General features: G+C 40.4%; 1 long non-coding RNA gene across 1 annotated transcript in view; it reads right to left on the minus strand.

Moving 5' to 3' along the window:
- Nucleotides 1–6,795, minus strand: part of LOC104165918 — a 97,893-nt gene extending 91,098 nt beyond the window's left edge. The window contains exon 1 of the long non-coding RNA XR_696485.1: nucleotides 6,629–6,795. This is a non-coding gene — a long non-coding RNA (uncharacterized LOC104165918). The remainder of the gene's footprint in view (nucleotides 1–6,628) is intronic.
- Between the last annotated feature and the right edge of the window lie 860 nt (nucleotides 6,796–7,655).

Consider the following 7,655-nt stretch of genomic DNA (forward strand, 5'->3'; position numbering starts at 1 on the left):
ACATTAAACAATTCAGTCTATGTTTGGAAAAGAAATACAAATTCATCACAACGAGGAAGGATGTTCAAGAGTATCCTGAAAAAACAGCCGGTATTGAAGTCAAAGGACAGGATGAAGTGGGCACAACAGTATAAAGCTGACAAGCAGATTTAACTGACAATGACAGAAAGAATTGGAAGCTGCCAAAGCCTAATCTACACGAGGGCTTCTTCAGATACTACACGCACCAAAATTGAAACTAAAAGTACCAATGAGAACATTTTTTAAAAACTCTTTCAGATGGGAAAAATCCTAGAAGCAGCAGCAGTAAAATGGAAAATACAAACTTTGGGAAATGATAGAAAACGAAACACCTATCAAATATAAGTAAGACTGGAAACAAAGCAAAAAAGGCTGAATTACAGGATTGGACATTTCATGACCCTTCTCAGCAGTCACGCCTGGTATATAAGGCTTTAACATACTTCATCAGAAGACTTATTTTCTTGTTAACACTGCTCGTTGCAAGAGAGCTCAAAGCCATTCATTTAGACACAATTTTTGTAGGGCACTGTCCCAGAGGGTGTGGCCCGGTCTCCTGGGAATAGCATTTGTTAGTTTTAGAGAACCAGCAGAGGGAGCACATTAGCAATTAAACATGGTTTTCTTGTGTTTGTGCCTAAACAATGAGATTTTTTGGTTGGGTTTTTTGTTGTTGTTTTGTTTTTATTCTCAGCATTCCTCTCTGTCACTAATGTCTGTGACTCAGCTATCAAATTGCTAGGAGTTTAGGAGCCAAAGCCATGGAGAATAACAAGCTCCATGTCTGCCCCACATAAAACAATAATGGACACAAGCTTTTACCTAGTTGTCTGTCTTCATTCTCTCCCCATATCAACCTCATCTTACCCGTTTCTGATATCCTGCCCATGAAATCTTGTGTTGCCACACGACGACTGCTCTCAAATTCCTGCACTGTGACCACTAACTTTCTAGCCAGAAAGAAAGGCATATGGATCTCTAGGGAGGAAAGAGAAATCAATAATTAACTTTCAGTCGGCTGAAAGGACAACTCTGAAGTCCATAAGGCAACTTTCCCAGTCCTACTTTCGTATCCTCAAGGGATGGATTGCACTTCCAGCTACTGATGATTTTAGAAGCAAGATATTAGAAAGCTTGTCTTTTAGTTGAAAAAAAAAAAAAAAAAAAAAGACAAAAAACATCAGTAATTTCCATGCTGTATTTACCTCAGAATAAAGTGGCACACTATACTTGCCTGCATTTTTAGCTCTACCAAAATCCCAAGATAAATTTACTACGGAAGCATAACATTAAGAGGTCATCTACAGGTGTAACTTACAGAACGGCACCACTTCTATCCTGCAAAGGATTTCCCACAGGTGTTCCACAGCAGATTGGAACCATTGCCCATTCAAGTTTCCTTTCCTCTTCACCGTAGTTACCAACTGTTTTTACCACAGACTTGTATAACTACCAATGTGATACTAGCTCAAACATTCAGGAAGACCATATGGGTTGTGGTTCACCCTTTGTACCATCATTTACGCTTGCACAAACTGGACATAAATTGTTACCTAGGGGTCTGTGTCCACCCGCTTCAGAAAAGCACAAGGAAAGGTGTATGACACTCAGCACTGAAGAATAAAGTCCTGAAGATGCTGCTGGTGTTTGAATTAGGTAGGACTGGTTTCTGTTAGAATACCTGTCTGTCATAAAAGATGTTGAGGAACAGTACCTGGTAACAACAAGTACAGCACAGGCTACAAATCTGCCCTCCACGGGGCTGGCGGGGCAGGCTGTCGCTGATGGGAAGAGATGGCTGCCTGGGCATGAAAGGATTTCAGCCTTTGTGGTCGCAGGGTCCATGGCCTTGCTTCCCGTAGTGCCACATAGTGCCAACGCGCCCAGCCGCTCGCTCCTCCCCGAGGTCAACATCGGCCCCATCAGAAACAGGCTGGGACCCTCCACACTCCTTTCACCCAGCTGTCAGAGGAACAGTATTTTTTTTCTTTAAAGACAGCTTTCTCCCATTAGCCCGATTTCCCACTCCTGTATTTTAACTACTTCAGGATACGCAGTCTTCACCGCGCGCGATAAAAGCTGAACTTTTTCCCTCTTGCAAACCTCTGGGACGCATAGCGACCTGCCCGGCGGCACCGACAGCCCCGGCTGCCCCAGCCGCTATGGCAGAAGGAGGTGGCGCAGGTCCCCGTGCCTCTGGTGACCATTTTACAAGACCTGTCTGCAAACAGAACTCCCGCCAGAGCCAGGCGGTCAAAATGCCATCACAGTACACGATGGCACTGAAGGATTAAGTACAAAAATGTACGAAAACATGAAATACGTAGGCAGTAATCATTCTGAAATGCCAGTTTCCTATTAGAGGAGAATTGGATTGGTGCTGTTAGAACTAAATATTAACTTTTAAGATAAATAATAACCAGGAGTATAGGCAACACCGTCAAAGCAAAAACCATCCTGGACAAAAGCCTTTGCCTTTATTCACTCCTCACTGAAAGTTCAATACATCTGTGAAAATCTCCTCAAGTTACAGCTGTACAGATATTACAAAAGTATCTCAAAATCTGGGGCACAAACACTACTCTTTACCAAGAGAAACCTGGATTATTGGCATAGATAGATTACTAAAAATCCAAGTTATTTTTCACAGTTGATATTTTTTGTTTACTTTCTGAATTTTCTTGGGCCAAACTAACAAGATCAGTGAAATCCGTTTCACTTTGATTTGCCATCATTTCCCCTTTGCGGCACAGTTTGAACTGCATACCCTACAGAGGGAACAAGTTATTCTTTAAAAATAACTATTTCCAGTACATTGTTTAATTTAAAAAAAAAAAAAATTAAACACATTTATAAAGGATTCGGATTTTCTAAAAGTTTTGCTTAAAAAAAAAGTTAAGTAACTTGAAGTTAAATTTCAGTGTTTCATTTTCCATTAACATTTATGAATCTCTTTCAGTAGAAGGTCTTCACCATACGGATCACAGTGTAAAAAAGTCCTATAAAAAGAGACGGGAGTGAAACCAACTGAAATCTACAAGGCCACAGCACACCATCAATTTCTAAACAGAACTCCTATTCAAATCTTTCTGCTTAAAGCCTCATACCGTCTGCAAAAATCAACAGGGTTTTCTTGAAATTATTTAAACAACAATTTATCTAAGACTGTAATCTCTCTTGTATGGGATTTGTAAGCCATCCCACAGAATTCTCTAGCAGGAGACACTGTTCCCCATTTACATCAAAGTTTTATATAAATAATATTACTTTTTTTTTTCTGCAGCTGTTTTCCCTTATGAATAAGCTAGGCCTATGAAGAAAATGTGAAAATAGGAAAACTGTGAGTAATATTTATAATAATGATATATCCAACTCAGGAAATTGCTACAACTGTCTTTATCAAAATAAACAAGATGGATATTTTCTCCTCCTTTAAGAGAAAAGCAGAATCTTCTACTATTAAAATTAATTTGACTTGGTATTTGTTTGGTATTTGGATTTGAGTATACTGCATCCCATTTTTGGTCCCGTAAAAAAAAAAAAAAAAATCCACACAAAAACCACACAAACACAAAAACATACACACGCAAAAAAAAAAAAAAAAAAATCAACAGCATTAGTTTTCGGCTCACAGGAGTGAAAGAGGCATATACACACGCCATTCAGCCCAAAATTACCCTAGCTACAGGGCATGGCAAAGCATGAAATAACTGCTCCAGAGCACTTCCTCATGTGGGTGTGTTAGATAACTGTCTGCTCCAACGCTAAAATAAAGCACGCTCTGACCCAATCAACACCGCGAGCTCTGCTCCGCACAGCTGCCCGGGCTGTGAGCACGGGAACCCAGAGCACCCATACCGCCCCGCACACACTGCTCCACCAAACTTGGTCCTACTCCTCTGGCCAACAGGTTTGATGCTCCCTAAGTTCCAGCTACAGCATCATATACGGGATTTTAAGTTTTCTTAGGCATACGTTACCCTTTGCTGCCGTATCCAGACTGCAAATGGACTTTGTGCTGTTGAGAGGGCTAAAAATTATTATTTTTTTGCTAGAAAAATATTTGGGGCTCAAAGAAAATTAAATCCTCCAGTGAAAAAATTTGTAAGATTAAAAAAATGTCTTACTAGGTAATGAAAAATGTTTCTCCTACTCCAACTCTTTCTCTGCTCGAATTCTTCTTGCCTGGGGTTTTCATAAAATCAAGAGGTATCTTGTAGTCATGTTTAAGTTTTTCAAGAATGTTAAAACGAGGCTGGGCTTCTGCTAAATGTACATGTAAGAATCCTGAGGACAGGTCCACATGCTTTCCTACAAAAAACCGGGGCTGTTGAGGAACATACACCTGCATTGGTTCAGGAGAAAATGACAGGTGCCTGAAAACCCACCCATCTCACGAGGGGGGCAGCTGCTAATGCTCCAGCTGCATCACTCCAGGCTGACCACCATCCAAAGGCATCAGCGACTCCACCTTTAACATCCCTCACATTTTTGGGATAACTTCAGCATCCTCTCTGCGTCCAAATCCAAGTTTCAAAGCTTGAGATTCAAACTTTAGGAGGGGAAGAAATACTTGCTACAGTTAACAGGTCATTTGAAGCCATAAACACATTTAAAGTCTATCAACAAAATATTTATTTAGAAGCCTGAATAAAAAGGGGGAGGAGGAAATTTAAAAAAAAATTTAAAAAGGAAGCAACGAATGTCATTCCCCAGCTAAGAGATGAGCCACCAATTCTTGGCACACTGATACATAAAACCTTGAAAAGTTTCGCCCCGGGTCTGGAAATAAAGCTGCTAATAAAATGGAGCAAGTAGTTTCTGTAGTTTAGTGCCAGTGAATAGATCTGCTGCTTTGGATTTCAATTAACTTAGTTTGTTCAGCAAGGAGGCACTTCTGTTGAAACCGGGGAGTCGTAAGTTAGAGGACAGCTAAAAAAAGCCCCAAACAACAGCAAAAAAAACCTGTTGGCAGCAAAAGTTCTCTCTGGCTGTAAAATAATGGATTTTTAAGAAACGTTTCAGAGGATTTGAAGGTTTTGGAGAATCTCCTAGGCAGTCCCAGGTGGGTTAGGAATATTGCTTTATGGACTTCTTTGTGCTAAGAGGAAGGCCTAATGCATGTTTTTAAGAAGTCCGCCTCTTGCTATTAAATAAATAATTTTCTATTAAAAAAGGTGATTGTTATTGTTGAGAGATCTCCACTGATCAGCGTCCATTTTATATAATTACTTACGATTCTCCAGAACATTTTATGTAACTCACTTCTACTATCTTTTTTTTTTTTTTTTGTTACCAGCAGAGTAGCAGTTTTACTCTCCAACAGAAATGACAGGAGCTCAGATAAAAAGACCATTTCAAACGGATCAATTTAAGCAGTCTTTAGAACCCATGATAAATCTGGGCTCCAAAAACTCAACAATGCTAAATGGGCTACGAAATGCATCAGAAATCCCTCCCCAGAAAAGAAGAAGGAAAGAAAAAAAAATTTTAAAAAAAGATTAATTCAGAGAAAAGCTTCAATGTGTGAAATCACAAATAAGCAGCATATCTGTGGAATGCAAAATGGTAAATAAATAGTTACTATTTCTGGAAAAAATGGCTCGATAGATTTCATAATTTGCCACCACTGTGAAAAATATCTATTCCCTTCCCCCCTCCCTTCCCCGGCAGTACACACGGAAACACAAGCATAACCATGCATAAAGTGGGAGGGTGGGGGGCAGCCAAGGATACAAACTCCCTCTTAGAAAGTTTGAATTCTTATTAACCCAGTGATGCCTCCGTAACGTTACATTAGATCAGCAACATAAAAGTTGGAATATACATCTCCTTTCTTCCTAGTACAAGAAACTGGAAAAATACTAATAATGAAAAAATAGATGTTAAATATATCCAGGAGGAAAAAGTACATGTACAACAACCAAAATTAACCCCCTCCGCCCCCACACCAAACAGACAAACAGCAAAATCTCCGAATAAAAATCCTGTCAGGAGGAGTGGAACCTGCTTTCTCTTTTTTTTTTTTGCTTTTATTTACTGTATGCCAAGCATGGACTTTAAACTTACAGTGTGCATATATACAGAAAACAAAGAACGAGAGTCACCATTAACCCTGGTCACCGGCATTACAGTTAAAAGTCATTGGCAAATACTAATAAAACCCCATTTAGCAGTAAATAAGGAGAACATGATATATGGACGGACAGATGGAACTGCATAAACAGAAAAGAAAAAGCAGAGAGACCCACAAACATACGGAGGGGGCTGTTTTAAAAGAGTGAAAGATACTGATTTACTTGGAACTAGTGTTGGAAAACAAACGTATTTGTTTCCTTCGTGATTAAAAAAAAAAGTAATTAAAGTGAATCATAAGGGGGCACACCCTTAAATAAGTAAAAGGGGGAAAAACATTTGTAGAGGGTAAGGCCTTCTATGGATGTTCCGAATTTTAAGCTAGCAAATAGGTCTGGCAAACTTACATCTCTAAATTAAAAATCGAGGGGGGGGGGCAGGGAGGGGGGAAGAGAGAAAAAAAGAAGTGCTGGTGGTTTAAGGAGAGTAGAGGCTTTATTCTTTCATTTTTTATAAAAGTTGACTGGCCTACCTTGTTCCCCAGTCCTCAGTTTGTCTCCTCATAGTCGCTGTCTCCCTGGAAGTACAGTGTGAGTGGTAATGACTGCCTGCCTCCCTAATGAGTCCATTTTCCTGCTCTTGATGTTGTGTATATACACACACTGCAACCTACCTTACAAACCACAGAGACGGGAGAGGGAGAGCGAGCGAGAGAGAGCGAGCGAGAGCCAGCGAGAGTGCGAGAGACAGGGAGCGAGCGAGCCGGGGAGAGGGAGAGAAAGGCGCACACAGACAAAGCCCTCCTACCAGACAGCAGACAACCCTCCTTCCCCTCTCCAGCAAAATACAACTCGGCTAATGCAGCAACAGGTTCAATGCTGCCAGGCTCAGGCAGCGTAGAAAAGGTGTACGGGGCTGAGCAGGCTCGCTGGCAAATAAACAGTTTAGCGCCGGCTGGCTCCACCTTTCTTATTTATGTTACAGGATGTTGGAATGCATTGTTTCAGACAGTCCATATAATTATCATAAATACATTTTTTTGTGCATCTTAGCATGAAGCGCCAAAACCTATCAGCCATTCTGCTCTGTAACCTTATAGCTTTAACACATGCAGGGAAGGTGTAAACATATCTCTTTTGACAGGCAGACTACACAAAGCCCACTGATGATTTTAAAGTCATGAGATCTTTCAAGAAAGACGCTCCTGAAGATAGGTTTCCCCAGACAATAGGGGAGCAGGGAAAATTGATCTTGATGAGGAAGAAGTCTTCGTAAGAGACTGCTCGGTAAACAATTGAAAAGAGAGGGCTATTCTCCCCACCGTTCCCTCCTTTCAAAAATATATATTGGGAAGCTTCTACCCCTACAGCTATAATAATGTGCTGTGCTTATGTCTGAACAGGTGCAATGCATATAGTACATGGTGTTACAAGGACAGAAATAAATCTCTCAAGTAAAAAAAAAAAAAACCCAACATTTTCCCAGTTGCAAACAGGCCAAGGTTATTTAAAATACAGGTCTAATCTGAAGAACGTTCTCCCCACTCCCTATAATTTGGG

The sequence above is a fragment of the Cariama cristata genome, unplaced genomic scaffold (genome assembly GCF_000690535.1).
Source record: "Cariama cristata isolate BGI_N322 unplaced genomic scaffold, ASM69053v1 scaffold8130, whole genome shotgun sequence".
NCBI classification, from domain to species: Eukaryota; Metazoa; Chordata; class Aves; order Cariamiformes; family Cariamidae; genus Cariama; species Cariama cristata.